Source organism: Herpailurus yagouaroundi, unplaced genomic scaffold (genome assembly GCF_014898765.1).
Source record: "Herpailurus yagouaroundi ecotype Mexico unplaced genomic scaffold, PumYag 188, whole genome shotgun sequence".
Classification (NCBI taxonomy): Eukaryota; Metazoa; Chordata; class Mammalia; order Carnivora; family Felidae; genus Herpailurus; species Herpailurus yagouaroundi.
In genome coordinates, this window is record NW_024412419.1 from 15,596,793 (window position 1) to 15,616,736 (window position 19,944).

Below are 19,944 nucleotides of genomic sequence, written 5' to 3' on the forward strand. Positions count from 1 at the left end.
CCAGCTAATGGCCTGCACAGCTATTTAAAAGAAACAAACCATGTATAAAAGTGGGGCAGCTGAGCCCTGAGGTTCAGACCTGTCGCGCTGAGTGTGGACAGTGGGGCTGATCTTTCACAGGGTTCTTCCCCTGGGGGAAAACCCACAGCCGGACTCCTGGTGTCTCCAGCAGGCCCAGCATCAGGTGGTGGCGGGAACTCAGTAACGACCTGGGTTCTAGCCCAGGGTCTGCACCCCGGACGTGTATAACCGCCCCCCCCCCCCGCCTCACCTGATGCACCTTATCCCTGAAGAGGGGGAGATGATGGAGTTACAGTAAACCACTTCCAAGAACATTGGCAGCTCACATGCTCTCTGAGTCACTAAGAGCAACTTACCCTCAAGAGCTTCAGAAGTAACAGAAGCAGGTGCAACTAAATTTAATATTATTTAATTTGACCCAACATGTCCAAATATGCTATAATTTTGACACATAGTCAGTACAAAAATTATTAATGAGATTATTTTATGTTCTCTCATTGGTACTAACTCTTCAATATCTGGTGTATATATAAATATAACACAGTGTATCTCAATGTGGACACTAAATTCTCATCGAAAATACTGGATCTGTATTTAGATTTCATAAACTCTGCAGGTGGAAAAGTAGATTCACATACTTTATTTTTTTACTTACTTTATAATTTCATTTTTTACATTTTATGTTTTACATTTTTACATCTCCAATTCATTTTCATACCTGATTAGATAGATTCACATACTTTATTACTAGATTAATAGATGTATTAGATTCACGGACTGCATTTGTTGCTCCAAAAATCCTTTAAATTTTTCCAGGAATTAAACCGATTATTTTTTTTTTACTTAATTCAAACAAAATTTAAAATTTAATTCTTCAGCAGCAGAAGACATTTCAAGTGTTAAAAGTCACATGTTCTAGTGTCTACCAATTTATCCACTTTAGCTCTAGATCCTTTGAGTACTTCTTAAATAAGATCACACTCAGAGACAAAGAACTTTAAAACCCATGTCTTTTGTTCTTGCCCTGTCCAAGAACTCAGTGTGTTTGGGCTTCTTACATATAGGGCTGGCTATAGTGTGTCCCAAGCCCCTTTTTAGGACCCACAAGTGTGAGCAGCAATCAAGAATCAAGCATAAAGAAAAGTATTCAGAGAACAGGAAAGAAAACATAGTGCAAATTCTGAGCAAGAAGCCGCTATCCCAAAGAGTCCGTACTTGTAAAGAATTAAGGTAAAGCCTGTCTGCTCATCTCACAGACTCAAGGGACCCATCCAGCTGCCACTGTGGTATTCAGACAGCCCTGAGGGAACAGAGGCCCATCTGGAAGAGTAACACTTGTCCAGACCACAGATGATTCTGAGCGGGACTGGAGCCTAGCTTCTTATATGTTCTGACCTAACATGTGAGATAACATCACCAACTCCATTTCCTACAGTGTGAGCTTTCCCTAGGAAGGCCAGGTCCTATGCCACAGGGCACCCAAGGGCAAATGTCCCAGCCAGTCTCTCCCTGGACCTGACCCTCAGCAAGTCCTGCCACCCATACTATTCTCATCTGTAAGATGAAGGATGTGTTAATTTCCTCGGGCTGCTGTAACGAAGTACCACAGACTTGGTGGCCTGAGACAACAGAAAACTTACTCTGTCACAGTTCTGGAGGTCAGAAATCTGAAATCAAGGTGTTGGGAGGGCTGCATTCCCTCTGGAGGCCCTTGGGGATAACCCTCCTGGCCTCTTCCACCTTCTGCTGGCTCCTGGCACACCTTAGCTGTGGCCGTGTCACTCCACCCTCTGCCCCTGACTGCATGTGGCCTTCTCTTCTCTGTCTCTGGATTCTAAAAAATCCAACTTGGGGCGCCTGGGTGGCTCAGTCCGTTAAGCGGCCGACTTCGGCTCAGGTCACGATCTCGCGGTCCGGGAGTTCGAGCCCCGCGTCGGGCTCTGGGCTGACGGCTCGGAGCCTGGAGCCTGTTTCCGATTCTGTGTCTCCCTCTCTCTCTCTGCCCCTCCCCCATTCATGCTTTGCCTCTCTCTGTCTCAAAAATAAATAAATGTTAAAAAAAAAATCCAACTTGTCGTTGGATTTGCGGTCCCCTCAAATAATCCAGGATAATCTCCTCATCTCAAAATCCTTACCTTACTTACAACTGTAAAGATCCTCCTTCCAACTAAGGTCACATTCACGGGTTCTGCGGGTTAGGTCATAGACATATCTTTTGGGGAGCTGCCTGGACCAAATGAACTCCAGACCTCAGCTCTAAAAGTCTCTGACACAGAATGCCAAAGGGCAGCTATTTCTATTACATAAAGAATGCATCCAGGTAGGTAAGAATATCAACATCCCAAGAGCTAAATGGACGATTTTTACATACAATTGGAAGATGCTCTAATTAGTAAACAGACACACAGGGATGTTCTGCTTTCCAGTGTCAGAAAAACTGCAAACTAAGATGAACCTTTGATCTGATGGTCTAAGAAAACTTAAACCCAGTGCTGGCAAGGGTGCGATGAACCTGGCAATTAATACACAGACTCCCCTTTCTTCCCAGGGACTGGATCACTGTAGGCACTTATTAAATGGAATTGCTCATGGATGTGTAAATTCGCAAAACTCTTTGGGGGAGTGGGGAATTGTGGCAACGTATTCCAAGAACCTTGAAAATAAATAATTGGCTAAAAATGCCACTGTTGTGAATTCATCTTAAGGAAAGCATCCTTACGAGCAAATGTTTCTCTCCACCTTATTTATATATAACATCTAAACACTGCAAACTCAAAAAGAGGCACAGTTTTGCACAAACACCCTGTAGCCACGAAAGCAATAATAAAACCAGGAAAACAGATAAGATGGAGTAAATAAATCAGGATCACTGTGGAGGAGGAAGGGGAGGCTTCTGGAAAGTAAGCAGTGTTTTATCGTGGGTAATCCAGAGCGTGATGTGTTTGCTGTGTGAACACACCCGGGGAAACCCTGTGTTCCTTGCCTCTGTGCTGGGCTCTCACGTGATCGACCAGCTGAGGGGACTTTCGAGGGGCTCTCGTTCAACTGCCCCAAGAAACAGGAGCCCAAGTCCCAAACTCAAACAATAGCCAAGGCGAGTCCCACATAACAACATGGAAGAACACCCAGGCCCTGCCCTTGCTGCTGAGGACGTCCGGGGAATCCGGCATTCCCTCCTGGGCACGTTCTGCCTCAGCTCCACACAGGCTGTTTTCCTAGCTGCAGAGTCCTCTTGTGTTTTAAGAGCAGAGAGCATGCATGGCTCCATCTTCGCCCTGACAGGGCTGACTTAATGAGCCTAGCAGCTCTGTAGGATGCACCAAGAAAAGCTGGGTCCCACCTCTAGTGGCTGTGACTTACACAGCCCCAAGACGGCTACAGGAGTTCAGGTGAGGCAGCCCACAGGAGGCTGGCACTCAAGTGAGGCTTAGGGGTGCTGATCTTCTAGGTGACAGCGATCGAGGTGGGATGGCGAAGCCGTTGGCCTGGCTGCAACGTAAGGGGGGTGGGAAGCCCGACTGGAGCCCCAGCATGGCCTGGATGTGGGGTCTGGGGATTTGAGGACACAGGGAGCTGCTGGCAGTTCTTAAACAGAGCAGGTGAGATTAGAAATTAGATCTTTTTTTTAAAGTAATCTCTATGCCCAATGTGGGGCTCAAACTCACGACCCCGAGATCAAGAGTCACTGGCTCTACTGACTGAGCCAGCCAGGCAGCCAGAAATGAGAACTTTATTTCTTGTCAGCTCATTTATTTGAGAGCGAGAGAAAGCACAAGTGGGGGAGGAACAGAGAGAGAGGAGAGAGGGAGGGAGAGAGCAAGAATCCAAAGCAGGCTCTGCACCACCAACACAGAGCCCAACACAGGGCTCAAACTCACAAACCATGAGATCATGACCTGAGCTGAAGTCAGACGCTTAATGACTGAGCCACCTGGGTGCCCCCAGAAATTAGATCTTTAAATCCTGAGCCTGTTCTGTGCTTCTCTACCTGCTCTGTTCTATCGTATGTTCCTTCCCTGCACACTTCCGCCTGTCTATCTACTAACAAGACACTAGGACCCCAGTCCCACGAACACATGTAGGACTTGGTCAGACCTCTCTACTCAGCTCTCACCAAGTCTTCCCTGACCCTGGGACTTAAGTGCTTTCTTGCTCTTCTTGAAAGTTGATAAATGATTCTCACTCACTGAACATAAAAGTGTGGGTTTGTAGAACCTGGTGACGCAACCATCTACAGCTACACCGTGTCTGGTTCCTATTTTACATGGACCCCAAGGGAAATTCTGAGAAGAGAACTACGTGGAGGTGAGCAGAGCAGAGTGGGGTACAGTAAGCTCGAGGAGTGCCAGCCAGAATGCCTTGTCTCCAGGGACTGAAATTACTTCATTCATTCCATGGAATGAATATGATATTTCCATGGAACAGAGTCCCCAAGTATTTAGGCCTGATCAGCCAGGAACTAGATCTTTTCCTGGAAGCAACAGTTGATTGTGTTAGAAGAAAAGAGAGTATTTAAGGTGAAGGGTCACAGGCCTACTAGCGCTGTATGCAATCTCTACCCATCAGGTGGCTTCCTACTGTTCCCTTGGGCACAAAAGTAGTGTCAAAGCTGGTGCCCCAACCAGGCCCTCCTCCCTTAGGATGTCTCGGGAGAATCTACGTCCCAACAGAAAAGGCCATTCACATGAATGAACTGTCACAATGGGCAGATTTCCTGCTCTGGAAGATGTAACAGGATCATTGTAGGCATTTTCTGGGCAAAGTCCAGGGAATGTGAGTGAACTGCAGAGGCCCTGCAGAGGAGATGACCCAAAGGAGAGGCCAAATGCACAAGACTGTGGGCAAGGGAGGCTCATGAGGTACACAGATAGGCTCTCTGAGCCTTGAAGGGTGGATGCTGTTTGGGCAGAGATGGAAGAAGAACATACTTGTGTGTATCTACCATATAAAGAACTCTACTGGGTGTCAGGTGTCTATGAAGAGTTATGTGTCCATGGCCTCTGAAGCTCAGGACCCAGAGCAGTGGATGTCAGAGCACTGGCCGGCTGCACTCTCAGAGGGAGGACCAATGACCGGCTGGGCAATCCTTGTCCAGCTTGGTTTAATCTACTTACCTCTTTCCAATACAAGATATAGATGGCCCCACTCCAGAGGGCACGTTCAAAACCCAGATGTAAACCACATCACTTCTCCTGTGGTCTTCTGAAATCCTGGAGAAGGGAGCCACACCTATTTCACCTTGCCCACCTGGGAGGTCCTCACCTTTACCAGTCTTCCCTCCAATTAGGAAACTGCCATTTGGGTCAGAAAGTTCCACATGCAGGCCGCTTTCACCAGACCTCTCCTCTGAGCTCTGCTCAAGCTAGGGTAGCAAGAGCTGCAGAGTGTAGCTGTGCAACTCATATAGGATATAGGACTCCCAAGTGTGGCCCTGTGCCCAGTATTCCCTAGAGGGGATTACAGTCACAAGTTTTAGGCTGTATAGTGCTCTGCCTCATTGACTTAGTAAAACATCTAGTAGTTTCCTTGAGTTTGAAAGAAGTGGGAGAAGTGGGCATCACCACCTCTTTAGGAAGAACACATATGGGCTCATACTCACTTGACGTGAGTAACCAGTGCCCATTTCCTGCCTTGCATTCAGCTTTTAGCTCTTAAATCCAATGACACGGTCAACACCACTTCTGTCTGCCAGGCTCTGGAAGCTGTTACAAGCTATGGTAGATGGGGTGTGAGCCCCTGCTGGGAGGAAGATGGTACTGGTGAGCAGTGCAGCCAAACTGGGCTACAGCTCCAAGGACACTCAAGCCTTCCTGAAATGCCCTACTCCAGGAATGAGTTTGGAGTAACCTGGGTGAGCTTCCTCTGACCCTCACGGAGCAAGGGAGGGGGTAGTTCTGGAAAAGACTTTGTAGTTGGCTTTTGAGAGCTCTGAGTGCATAGAACTCAGGAACCTCACTTCTCCCAACCCCAATTCTCTACTACCAGTTCCCCCTGAGGGGCTTTAGGAGAAAGCAAATGCATGTTGAGCACCAAGATGCACCCTTGAAATTGACTCTCCTTCCTCTGCCCCCACGGTTCTGCAAGACAAGCAGAAGCTGTGGTGGCACTGGACTAAGAGGGGCTTCATCACGTAGCTGGTGTGGAGTGCAGCTGGCACCAGAGCCCCTGCCCCCTGATTCCCCACTGGCATTTCAGAACCCAGGGCTGAGCATGGATTTCTCACAGATTGCCATGTCCCCACCTCCAGCTCTCCTACAGATTTCCCACAAGATAAATCCTCTTTATTAAGACCAAACGTATCACTTGAGGGCCCTCTCACTAGCGTTAGTGGGAGAAGGAAGACCAAAGAGCATGATGACAAATGAATACTTAACACCTTAGCCTCAGAGGGCCAGGACTAGATAATAAACAAGGAGAATGACCCTAACCTGAGTCTGCTGTACCCATTCTGCACATTCCACAGAGCTACCTGGGCTACTAGCACTGCAATCTTGAGAACCAGTGTGTGACCATCCCAGTGACTGGCTTGTTCTGCTATGGGGAGCTCTACCTGGACCTGAGTCCTGGGCTGGGACCTCAGGCCTCCTGAGGAATAACTCCCCGTGTCTGCTGTTGACAGTACAACTCTTTTCCCCAGGGGTGCTATGGGGGAGTCCTGAGAGCAGTTGAGCTGGTGGGCCAAAGAGGGCAAGGAGAAGGTGTGCCGGCAGGGTCTGGGGCCATCAATCATAAAGGGATGTGTTGGCAGGCCACAAGGCAGTCACCAGAATCTGAAGCATGTGTCCAAGCAGCAAGGTGCAGACTTGAGCCATCTCTGTCTGGGTGCTCTCATGGAGAGAGCGTCCTGTGTCTCTAAGATAAGCCAGGGTCGGGATCATGAGGAATGGCCTGTGTTTGGGTGCATGGTGTGCCATTCTAACCCCTAGAACTAGAAGTGGCTTCTAGATCCTGGACCCCTCAGACAAGCAGGCAACTCTTGGAAACCCTGGGCCCAATGGGCATAATCTGCCCTTGTGGTGAGGACTTCTGGGTCTCCCTCTGATGAAGAAGCTGGACCCAGCTGTGGGGAGGGTCCCAGGATCTTTTCCTCCAGAGGATGCAGGCCCAATTTGAGGTGGCTCTGAAGAAAGCAGATACACTAGAGACCCTAGAAGCCTTCTCTATGGAGTATGTCTATTCCTCTTCAGATCTCATTCTTAAGTAGATAGGCCTCTGGCTCTCCACTCATGTGGCCTCCTGCTTGGTGTTTCAAGAGGACTCCTTGGCCTCCAACATCATTGTGTCCTGTTAGATCCATGATCTTCACACTGCCTGTTCCATCTTCCAACACTGTCTTCAGAACCATTGCTTGCTCACCTTCATAAGCCACAGCATCAGTTTCCATGCTGGATGAAGAATGTTTTGAGCATCTGCCTTGGTGGAATCTGTTTGCAGACTCACTGGTCTCTCTGCCCCACTGATGAAGATGAACTAGACCGTCACATCTCAAACTCACTTTACATCACTTCCATACCTTCTTTGTGAAAAGTACCCCCCTCTCTTCCTAGGTGAATCCTCATATTCTGCCTCTTCCACAAATTTTTCCTCTTCCTTCCCTCACTCCCAACTCTTTTCCCTTTAAACTCTTGTAATCACAGAGTCACAGCCATATTCTACCTTGGTTGATTATTTGTCCTTAATTGTTTACCATTATTTTCCCTTTCATATGGATTTCTTTGAAGGTAGGGCCATGATCTCTGCCTCTGATAACATTTAGACTTGGCATTCCACTCCTAAAATGTGTGTGGAAATGAGTCAAGTGCCTTGTTTGTTCACCAAACTCAAGGGCCTAAGGATACAACCTAAATCAGTATGCCTGAGGTCAGGTGTGATAAGACTTCAGGTAGGGAGCCAATCCTATATGACAGCAGCAAAGAGGTTCAGTCCAGATCTTGTCCACACAGTCCCGGATAAAGTGGGAAAGGCCTTGGTCAGAGCATGGTTGGGGAGCAGAAATGGCCATGGGAACTAGTGTGTTTCCCCAACGGGAATGTGGCCATCTCCACTGTGATGGCCTCTGACTCTTCCACTGACATGAGCAAGGGCACACTGAAGGACCACACCTGCAAACCAAGAGAGTCTAGCAGAAACTAAGCCTTCTTCCAGTTCATATCATTGTTACAGTATCTCTGTGGAGGTAAGGCAAGGGTCACCTGCTCTTTCCAGTTCTTGGAATGCTTAGATGGTATTCCTTCTCAGTCCCATGTTCTCAGTATACCCTAACACCTTGTATTATTTACTGTGAAGGTGACTATGTTTTATACGAAAATGAAGTCATCTATGAGAAGAAAGCTCTTAATGTAAAGGGATGGCACAATACCAGAGACCCTGACTACAGGTAAGATGGCCACTCTCTGCATGAAGGTCAGTTGTATCCCTAAGCTTAGCCCCACTGTTATCCCCACCTCCATCTAAAGCGAATCCCACCTGATTATGGAAGGGAACACTGAAGAAGAGTTTGTGGAAGGAACCCAAAATGTCAGAATGCTTTAGATTCCGTGGTTGATTTTCTTTTTATTTTTCAGCTATTATTTTATCTTATTTCCTCATCAGATACTTATTCATGTTGGAGGTATAATGTAAATTGGAAAAATATTGAGTGACCCTCTCCTTTAGAAGATTAAGTGACGTTGCTAAAAACAAATTATCACATGACTAGATCATGATCCATCAAGAATATAGCCAATCACCCAATGGAAAAGACCAGTAGAATAAGTCTCTGCAGTAAGCTGTCTGTACTGGGCTCAAACCCCAACTCTGTCATCTTTGTCATTTATAAGCTGAGACCTTGGTGACATCTCTAACCCTGTATGGTCCTCAGGTCCCCCTGACCATGAAGCGAGTTACCTTGAGTCCTCTTTTGTTCTGCAATTCCATAAACCAAAGAACTTGCTCTTGGTTTCACTCTCATCCTAGATTAATGCTATTCTGCTACTACTCAGTTAAAGAAACACTAACCCAAGTGGGCAGGCATGAGGACCGGCCAAGGATGAAAACTGTTCTGCCACCAGGAGATGGCTCAGTGGGGTTGCAGTCCCAGATCAGAGGTCAGTGGATGGCTGGAGGACTGAGGTAGAACTTCCCTTGAGCATTTCCACCCAGTTGCTCTTGGTTTGACACTCATTCAGCAGGGCCCAGGAGGGGCCAACAGACACTGGAGATCCACACAAGAGTAGCCAAAGGTAAGGGTATTCTGGAGGCAAGATGGCAGAAAAAGAAAGTTCTCCATGAATATACCAAATGCTTCCCTTCCTAGGATGAGTCCTCCACCAAGTTCTACAGTGGGGAAATGACACCATGAGTCAGCCATTGGAGTTGGTATTCTTTGAGGTGGAACTAATGAACTTTGTGGATGCCATGGCAGAATTACTCCTGGACAAGTGCTGTCAGTGTCACCAGAATTTGACAGGAGCCCCAAGTGGAGCATCATTGTAAATGGGCAACACACTCACCTAAAAGCTGAGGGGAGCAGAACCAGAAAGCCAATCCTAATGGATATGATAGCCCAAGATTCCGTAAGGACATGTCATGTGTCAGAGCAAGACCCCCAATCTTCCAGTGAATCTCAGTGCCACCTGAGCCTACCAAAAGACCTATCCATTCCTTCTGAGCAATTTCTCAATCAAGATCTTCCCCTGACTTCCAAGTAGTTCCCTCCAGCCCTGTGCAGGCTTCCTTGAGTGAAAAGAAGGGGCCAGGATGGACTGAAGGCAAATGCTGATGGATGCAAGATTTCTCCAGAGTGCCCCACACCTTGTCTCCAAATTCTTCCTGGCAGCTGCAGAGAGTAACCTGTTGGAGGTAGACTTTTACCCTCTTTCCCAGAGTGAGAGTCCTACACCCCTCCTTGGTCAGGAGGCTGGTGGTAAAGCATGTGGCATCTGGACCCAGAAAGGGGAATTCTGGGAAAACCACAAGGGGCCAACCAAGAATCTAGACTCCCAGTTATATGGACAGTTTGGTAACACTGAGGAAAGTCCCTGTGGAGCCCCAGGTCCCGTATACTTTCTAGGTTTTCTGTAAGAGATCTGGCTCACACATACTGCTTGTGATTTGGCATCAATGTCCAGAGGTCAGGTCCAAAGATGGTAGGTAACTAGTAACTAGGATTAAGCACGGTGGGAGGCAGTCTGCCATAAGTTGGACTTCTAGGAGATCTGCTTACCCAGCTACTACCTGTGTGACCTGGAACAGTCATTTCTCCACTTTGAACCTTACCACCTCCTTCTGCAAAATAGTAACTTGAACCTCATTAAGGTTACTGAAGACTCTAGAAGTGTTGGTAAAGCATTCAATACATTGACTTTCTGTTAGGGAGTCTCCACTGTTCTTCACTCTTTTTCTCGCATAGGTCTACACTGCATGGCCCCAGTCTGCCTATACCTGAACCCTATGGGGCATTTTCCGGGCCAGTGCTCTCCTCAGGGGAGAAGAAGAGGTGAGAGCAAAGCCCTCTCATGTTGTACAGTGGTGACACTGAGAAGTTCTGTCCACAGTCCTCCCACAAACATCTCCCCCTCTCCCTTCCATCCTCCCGGATGAGCCCAACCTTCTGAGAGCTGCCTTGAGCCCTGACTGAACTCTGAACTAACCTTTCTTCAGAGCTCTCTGAATAGCACTCTGCATCAACGCTGCATCTGCACAGGCCCATTTTGTTCTATCAGCCCAAGGAACTCCTGCTTGAAGGGGGCTTGCATGCTGATCCGGGTGAGTTCTAAAGACTCTTTGGCCAAAACCACTTGGCTCGCACCCATCAAGCTTGTCTAGTGTCTGGCTATGCTAATTTTCAGGCATTTTATGAGACGTTTAACAAGTCTGGTTATCCATCTAGGAGAAGGAAGTCCTGCAAGAAAAGTCCACATGAGTCCAAAATCTCAGTCTTCCTGCCTCAGTGACAGCCCCACCCTACATCCACCTTGAACTGAGGCCAGGAAAATGTACTTGACTATCCATCCTGGGTTCAGTGACTGTGGGGGCAATGTGCCTGCTAGCCAGATGGTCAAGATCTGAGGGGGAGACTTTAGAAAGCATGTCACCTGAGACCCCTGCCAACCCTGAGACCCTGTCTTTTGCCTCTTCACAGAGCAGCACCCAAAAGTCCTGGCCGTGGTCCTGGCTGGCTATCTGCTTCCTCATCACAGTGGTGGCCACTGTGCTGAACCTATCCAAGATGGCCTGTAAGTCATTCCATGGATGACAACTGATTTTAAGTATGATAAACATATCTATCCAAGCACACAGTGGCCCCGCTACACCATAGGGATCTTGCCTCCTTCCTTAACAAAGGAGAGCTCTCCGTGCTCCATAGCAGAGGCCCTCCAAGTGGGGCTCATGGCCTAGAGGCCATCAGCAGGGGAGAGAACTGCCCAGGAAACATAGCTTCCGATGAGAGTTTTCAGCAGCTTGGTCAGCCTGACCCCACTTTCTCACGACTCTGCCCACCTGTGAGGGACAGTCATGTCCTATAGAGACTACTTATAAGTCCAACTATCCCACTGTTCCACATGAGTGTTTGCCAGGGGTGCCCACACGACCATCCTCAACCCCTAGGGTCAATATTTAACTCAACTCTGGGAGTTCACGGCACACAGTCTAGCTCTGGAGATTACCTTTGGCATGGCTCTCGCTTCCTGAACATGTGATCTGGTGCCTGAAATGTGGGCCTATTGTTTCTGGGGCCCTTGCTGGCCAGGTCCTGGAGCAGTCTCAGAAGAGAGTGGTAAGAACGTCTCTCTGGGGCCCATTCCAGAGCTTGTCCCACTTCCAGATGATGCTGTAATGGACTGAGCCCTCAACCCGGCCCCCACTCTGCTTCCTGGCCCACGTAACTTTCTCAGGAGGGCAATGTTTCTCACTGTAAAAATGGGTGGTCCATCTTGTTAACCCAGCTGAGCATCATGTGTTGGTTAGCTATAAGGGCCAAGGTGGGATGGCTGGGGGGCAGCTCTTAGCCTTGGCGATTAAGAGCCCTGGCCTCAGAAGTCCCTACTGGGGCTGCAACCCCTGCTGGGCCATAAGGGCTTTAAGAGGCTGGCTTCTCCCTGGTAAGGACCTCAGGCCCCCAGGTCATGATCAAAGTTTTAGAAACACCAAAAGCATTGAAGAAGAGAAAGAAGACAGTTTAAGTACAAATATTAGTTTATATAAAGGAGATTCTTACAGGGGCCCTAAGAAGACAGGATTTGCATGTGGTCGCTAACACTTGAAGTGCTTTGAAAAGCAAAAGGCCCTAAGTAGCGGGGATAAACCGACAGGTATAAGAACTCAGAGAAGGGAGAAGAGCTCTGAGGAGCACGAGAAAGGCTTCAGCAAAGAAGTAGTAATCCAGAGCCTTCTGAGGGCGGGGGGGGGGGGGGGGGGGAGAAGGGGACTCTAAGCCTGAGGAGGGCCAGGTGAAGCACACCCTGCTCCTGGTGTGTGGACGGTGGCCACGACCCAAGGCTGTTGCAGCCAGACTGCTGGGAGGGACAGAAGAGGCTTACTCCCTGGCTCCTGAGCCCTCCTCCCAGGTGGGTGGGGCCCGCCTAGCAGTGCCCTCCTCACATCCTTCTCCCCCCTAATCTCATGCAGTGCCCCCACCCCTCAGCCACCTCCCTGAGCAGTGGCGTCTAGAGCCCAGCCATGTCTTCCCTTCCCTCACTCTCTCGGGAGAAGCCCACGTTCAGCCTGTGCTTCTCTCGTCCCCTCCTCACTGTGAGTCTCACCTGGGACCATAGCAACCTCCCCACCACAGCCTGGCAGTGCAGTGTGGGCAGGTGAGGCATCCTAGTTCTAAGGCTCCGTTGCCGGAAAAGCATTCCACTCTCTCTAAACTAAATCCTCCAACCTAGTCCCTCTTCCAAAGAAGCCCAGCATCCCCTCTGAATGTGCCTGTCTGTCTGATTCGAACCCCAGTGCTATTTACTGGGCCCTTCGGGACACCAGGGATGCTGGGCTGAGAGAACTGGAAGGCAGGCAGGCTACTCCCACACCTCCCCTTCCCCAGGCCCACTCAGGCAGCTTGTTCTTGGACCCCATGAAACTTGTATCCTTAAAATAAAGTCCCTTTTGACTTAAGCTGAATCTGAATAAGTTTTGATCCTTGCACCTAAATTTGTCCCAAGGTGGAAACAGCAGGGGTTGTCTTCCCCAATGGCTGAGTTACTTGTCTTCTTGTTTGTCAACCTCTTAGTCTGGGCTAAAGCACAAGCAGACAACACTCTACTCTTGGAGACCAGTGTTCTGCATTAAAATGCAGGGTGATGGCAAAGATTAGTTGGCCATACATTTGTGGGTCCAATTCTAGGTTCTCTATTGAATTCTATTGGTCTATGTGTCTGTTTTTGTGCCAATACCATACTGTCTTGATGATTACAGCTTTGCAGTACAGGCTGAAGTCCAGGATTCTGATGCTTCCAGCTTTGGTTTTCTTTTTCAACATTACTTTGGCTATTCAGGGTCTTTTGTGGTTCCATACAAATTTTAGGATTGTTTGTTCTAGCTCTGAGAAGAATGCTGGTGCTATTTTGATTGGGATTGCATTGGAAGTGTAGATTGCTTTGGGTAGTATTGACATTTTAACAATATTTGTTTTTCCAATCCATGAGCATGGAATGTTTTTCCAACTCTTTGTGTCTTCTTCAATTTCTTTCATAAGTTTTCTATAGCAGGAAAGAGTATCCAATGGAAAAAAAACAGTCTCTTTAGCAAATGGTGCTGGGAGAACTGGACAGCAATATGCAGAAGAATGAAACTGGACCACTTTCTTACACCATGCACAGAAACAAACTCAAAATGGATGAAAGACCTAAATGTGTGACAGGAAACCATCAAAATCCTAAAGGAGAAAACAGGCAACAACCTCTTTGACCTCAGCCACAGCAACTTATTACTTGACACGTCTCTGAAGGCAAGAGAAATAAAAGCATAAATGAACTACTGGGACCTCATCAAGATAAAAAGCTTCTGCACTGCAATGGAAACAATCAACAAAACTAAAAGGCAACCAGTGGAATGGGAGAAGATATTTGCAAATGACATATCGGATAAAGGATTAGTATCCAAAATCTATAAAGAACTTACCAAAATCAACACCTGAAAAACAAATAATCCAGTGAAGAAATGGGCAGAAGACACAAATAGACACTTTTCCAAAGAAGACATCCAGATGGCCAACACATGAAAAGATGCTCAACATTGCTCATCATCAGGGAAATACAAATCAAAACCACATTGAAATACCACCTTACGCTGATCAGAGTGTCTAAAATTAAGAACTTAGGAAACAACAGATGTTGGTGAGGATATAGAGAAACGGGGACCCTCTTGCACTACTGGTGTGAATGCAAACTGGTGCAGCCGCTCTGGAAAACAGTGTGGAGTTTCCTCAAAAAATTCAAAATAGAATTACCCTACAACCCAGCAATAGCACTGCTAGGAATTTATCCAAAGGCTACAGGAGTGCTGACTCATAAGGGCACATATACCCCAATGTTTAAGGCAGCACTGTCAACAATTGCCAAATTATGGAAAGAGCCCAAATGTCCATCTACTGATGAATGGGTAAAGAACATGTGGTTTATATATACAACGGAATACTACTCGGCAATGAGAAAGGATGAAATCTTGCCATTTGCAGCAACATGGATGGAACTGGAGGGTATTATGCTAAGTGAAATAAGTCAGTCAGGGAAAGATATCATATGTTCCCATTCCTATGTGGAATTTGAGAAACTTAACGGAAGACCGTGGAGGGAGGGAAGGAAAAAAAAAAGTTACAAACTGAGAGGGAATCAAACCATAAGAGACTCTTAAATTCAGAGAACAGGGCGCCTGGGTGGCTCAGTCGGTTGAGCGTCTGACTTCAGCTCAGGTCATGATCCTGCGGTTTGTGAGTTCGAGCCCCGCACTGAGCTGTCAGCACAGTGCCTGGAGCCTGCTTCCAATTCTGTGTCTCCCTCTCTCTTTGCCCCTCCCCTGTTCGCGCTCTGTCTCTCAATAATAAATAAACATTAAAAAAAAATTCAGAGAACAAATTGAGCGTTGATGGGGGTGCCAGGGAGAGGAGAAAATGGGTGATCGGCATTGAGGAGGGCACTTGTTGGGATGAGCACTGGGTGTTGAACAGAAGTAATGAATCGTGGGAATCTACTGAAACCAAGAGTACACTGTATACTCTGTATGTTAGCTAACTTGACAATAAATTGTATTATAAATAAATAGACAGATAGATAGATAGATAGATAGATAGATGGATGAAGGCAGTGTGATGGGAGCTGGCCATCAGCAGGCAGTCTGGGGCTGTGGACTCCATCCCATGTCACCAAAGAATCAGGAGGCAGCCACCTGCCCTGGGGCCAGCACAGTCAGCTGAGCAAAGCAGGCCTGACTCAGGCCTTGTGGCAGCCAGAGTGGTTCCTGTCAAGACTGCCTGTGCCCTGGGACGAGGAGGAGCAAAAAGAGGAGTAGTTTTGCTCAGATTGAGGGGGTTCCAAGGATGCTGGACTTCCCGTCTCAAAATCAAGAAAGTCCTGGGCAAAGCAGCACAAGCTGGTCGCCCCAGAGGCAGCTCAGGTGCAAGGAGAGGAAGAACCTGGGACTTTCTGAAACGTTGACCCCTGCCTAATTAAAGGCTAATTGAAACCTAAGTTAAGTCAGGACTCTTCCCTTTTTGGTAAAATAGAAATACCGTCAGTTTGGAAGGGATATCATGAGGCTTAAGTGAGAACCAATGGAAGATGACAGGCATTTGTTTACTAGAAGTTTCTCTAACTAGTCCTTGACCCTAATCCCAGTAGCATTCCTCCTCTTGCACCTCCAGTTCTATGTGAATTTCCATTCTCCTTCCCATGTTCACAGGTAAAATTATAACCCACATTGACATGGGTGGAAACACCATTAAGTCTCTATTACCCTTTCTCTTCTACCCTCCCGAAGTTCTTTATAGCAGCTTCCTTTCCCGCAGTCCCCAGCTAGGGCCCCACAACTTACCTGGGCCTTGGGGCATCCTTTCTACTCAGGGGTGTGAGCTGGGTCCCTGTGTACATAATGCTTCTTTGCATCGCGTTTCTGAACTCTTGCACGACTCATCACAGGGCTGGGCCTATGGGCTCCCACTCTGGGGATGGCCCCGGGCAAAGAATTGCATCTTGAAGCAGTCTACAGTTGGCGTTAGGATCAGTGAAAGCAAGTATAAACAGAGGTGCTTCACTAACTGCAAGTCACTGTTATTCTTTTAAAAAAAATTTTAACGTGGGCGCCTGGGTGGCTCAGTCGGTTAAGCCACCCACTTGGGCTCAGGTCATGATCTCGCGGTTCGTGAGTTCGAGCCCCGCGTCAGGCTCTGTGCTGACAGCTCGGAGCCCGGAACCTGCTTCGGACTCTGTGTGTGTCTCTCTCTCTGCCCCTCCCCCACTCACGCTCTATCTCTCTTTCCTTCAAAAATAAATAAACGTTAAAAATTTTTTTTAACATTTTTTTAGCAGAGCAGAGCATGAGCTAGGTTCATGCTTGGTAAAAAAAAAAAAAATTTAAAATTTAAAATTTAAAAAGGCACCATCCTGGTGAGTGATGTCAATCACGAGGGATGCTGTGCATGTGTCGGGGTAGGTTTATGCATCACCTCTGTAGTTTCCTCTTAATTTTGTTGCAAAGCTAAAACTCTATAAGATAAAGTCTTTTAAATAAGCAAATGATACGTAAATAAAAATAAAGAAGTAGATGATTTCTCAAGTTCCTTCCAGCTCAAGTGTCATATGACTCCGATTAAAATTATATGCCCATTAAGCAACTCAAAAGGAATGATGTCTAGAAATGTGAAAGCTAGCAGACGGAGGAGGAAGAGCACTCGAGGCAAGGGCCGCCCCCCCCCCCCCCAAAGGCCTGGGACTGCTGGCTGTGGCCTTAATTGATGATGATGGAACACAGCAGTGTTTTATGAGAGCCCGTGAGTAGGGAGCCTGAGGAGGCTATACATTAGTCATGTCTGAAAATCCTTCTCGCTGATGCTGGAAGCCAACAGAACTAGCCACTGGTACTTGCCCAGAGGAAGGACTTATTGATCCAGTAAAAGGAACAGTTAGCCAGCATTGCTTTATTTGGTCAATAGCAATGACCTTTTTTCCAGAGAGGAAATCCCACATAAAACTATTGGAGACAAAATTTTGGATCAAGGCAGGTCCCGACGTGATAACTCAGTATTACCCATTGTGCAAAATTCTGTGGTACCGATTTGGTCTCCAGTTGGAGACAGGAAACAACACCCCACCCTCTCCAAAAACCTGAAATCCGTGAGAGACTCAGCAGAACAAAGGGAAGTCTCCCTCCTCTGTACTCTCCTCCTCTCCCCTTCTCCACATGCTTGAATAGAACAGATGGGGGAGGCGACACTGATCAGTCACCTCTGGACGTCAGGCGTCCATGCTCACACCTGGGCCAAGTGCCAGAGACACACACACAAATACAGTTCCCGTCCTCAGGGTCCTCCGCTTGAAGGGGGAGAGAAACACCCAGAACATGAAAGAGCAAAATTAAATGCTGAGCTGAAGGACATAGGCAAGTGGCTCTCACCTTGAGTGGGCAGCAGCCTCTTCCGGGGGTGCCAGTGAAACACAGAAGGCTGCCTACCCCCTGACCAAGGGAGTCGGGTTCAGTGGGCCTGGGGTGGGGTCCAGATGTTTGCTCTCTGACAGGTTCCTTGGTGCTGCTGGTCCGGTGAGCACACTCTGGGAACCCTGAGATACAGACCCAGTTGATGCCAACACCACGGCTGTGTGGGCCACATTCGGTGGCAACGATGCTCCGTCTAGACCATAATGAAACACTGGAGAATAAGGAGAGGAGTCTGGGCTGATCTTGGCAGGGAAGGGCTAATGGTAGTTCTAGAAGCTTAAAGAATGGGCAGGATTTGAATAAATGAGGGAAGCAACACTGAGAAGGAACACTGTGAGCAGAGACAGACAGGTGGGAGTGGGAATAACAAGGGGAGAGAAGTAGACAGGGGCCATTGCCACATGCTGGCATCCGCGACAGACACAGGGTCGGGCTCCGCATGCAGACGCCTCACTCCATTCTCCCTCCGCCTCTCCTCCCCATTCAAGAGGCTGCTCCAATTCCAAGCAGTCCACTGGCAGCTGGTCTTCATAATGGAAATGATTATCGTTCTGCGAGCCCCACTGACAGCTCCCAATCCTGCCGGCTCAGCCAACTTGGATGGCGTCTCACCTGGCTTGTTGTAATGGCTTGTTGCTTGGCAGCCTGAAAGGACTCCCACTTTTGTGTTCAGCCTCAATCCAGAGGAGCCTCTGTCCTCCAAGAGTTGAGTGTCTTGGAGGCACACGGGGTGCTTATGGACTTCTCAGCAGACAGCCAGGAAAACCCAGAATGTTTTGGAGGGTGCTTAGTCACGAGCCCCTGTCCTGATACAGCCTGAAGGAAGGGAAGGAAGGTCCCTTTCTTCCCTCCCCTCCCTTGGAAATCTTTACTTTACAGGTTCATTCCAACAAAATGTTTGCTGCTCCTTCTACAGAGTAGAACACAAAGGCATATGTGTAAAACACAGATCATTTGGAAACTGAACTAACAGTCATTAGGTGCTGGCTTAGTTTCCCAGGGTTTTGGTAACAAAGCACCACAAACTGGGTGGCTGATAACAACGGAAATGTATTCTCTCCCAGTTCTGGAGATTCAGCGTCTGAAATCAAGGTTCACCAGGGCCATGCTCCCTCTGGACACCCTAGGAGAGGATCTTTTCTTGCCCTGCCCCAGCTTATGGTGGCCCCAGGCAGTCCTTGGCTTGTGGTCTCTGCTCCCATATTCACACGGCCTTCTCCCCTGTGTCTGTGTCCAAATTCCTTCTTCTATGGACATCAATCATATTGGATTAAGGGCCCACCCAGCTCCAATATGACCTCGCCTTAACTAGTTACATGTGCAACAGCCCACTTCCCACATAGCTTCACATTCTAAGGTACTGATGGTTAAGACTTCTGCATATCTTTTCGGGGGACACAATTCAACCCATAACAGGTACCTGTTATAAAGCCATATTAAAACATAAAGTCCCTGCTGAATTAACCTTGCCTTCTAGAGGACTTCTTCCTCTAAACTAGAACAGTGAGCTGTTTTAAATAAAATAAAAACAACTATACATCAGGCTCTTTCCAAGATCGGGAAACAAGGGATCAAACACTTGTTCACGCCACACCTAGTAGCCACCAACGAATCTGTGAGAGCTAAACAGCAAGTGAATTAGCAGATTTGATAAGTAATGCATTCGTCCATTCAACACATTGGAGACCCTTCCGTGTGCCAGGCTCTGTTGTAGGTGCTGGTGATAGAGCAGTGGGCAGGGCAGACAAACACCCCTACCCTGGAGGAGACTTACCTTCCAGTGGGAGAAGACTGGGAGGCACAAGGAATCCACACACGGTGCCGGTGCCGGCAGAGAAAGTGAGATGAGGGGGTCAGTTGGACTTGCAGGGCAGATGAGGGCCACCGTGAGGTGAAGTGGTCAAAGGCCTTTAGGAGGGGAGGGCCTCAGGATGAGGGGCGGGAGGGAGCCGTAAGCACAAAGTGCCTTTGGGAGAAACCTGCTTTTCTACAGACAAGCCACTATGGGGTGAGAGCCAAGGCAGACCAGTTGGGAGACCTGCACAGAAAGAGGGGGCAGTAAGGGGGCCTGGGGTGGTAGCAGAGGAGGAGGCGAGAATCACGTGGCTCAGGGTCTGTGCAGCTGCTGGAGCTGGGGTTCTGGGGTGAGGGATCTGGGGTGTGGGGCGGGGTCTGGGGCGGAGGAGTCTGGAGCGGGGGACGTTCCGGCACGGCACGGGTTTTAGGGCAGGGGCGTTGTGGGGCGGGGTCTGGGGCTGGGGTGTCCTGGGGCAGGAGGGGTCTGGGGCAGGGGTC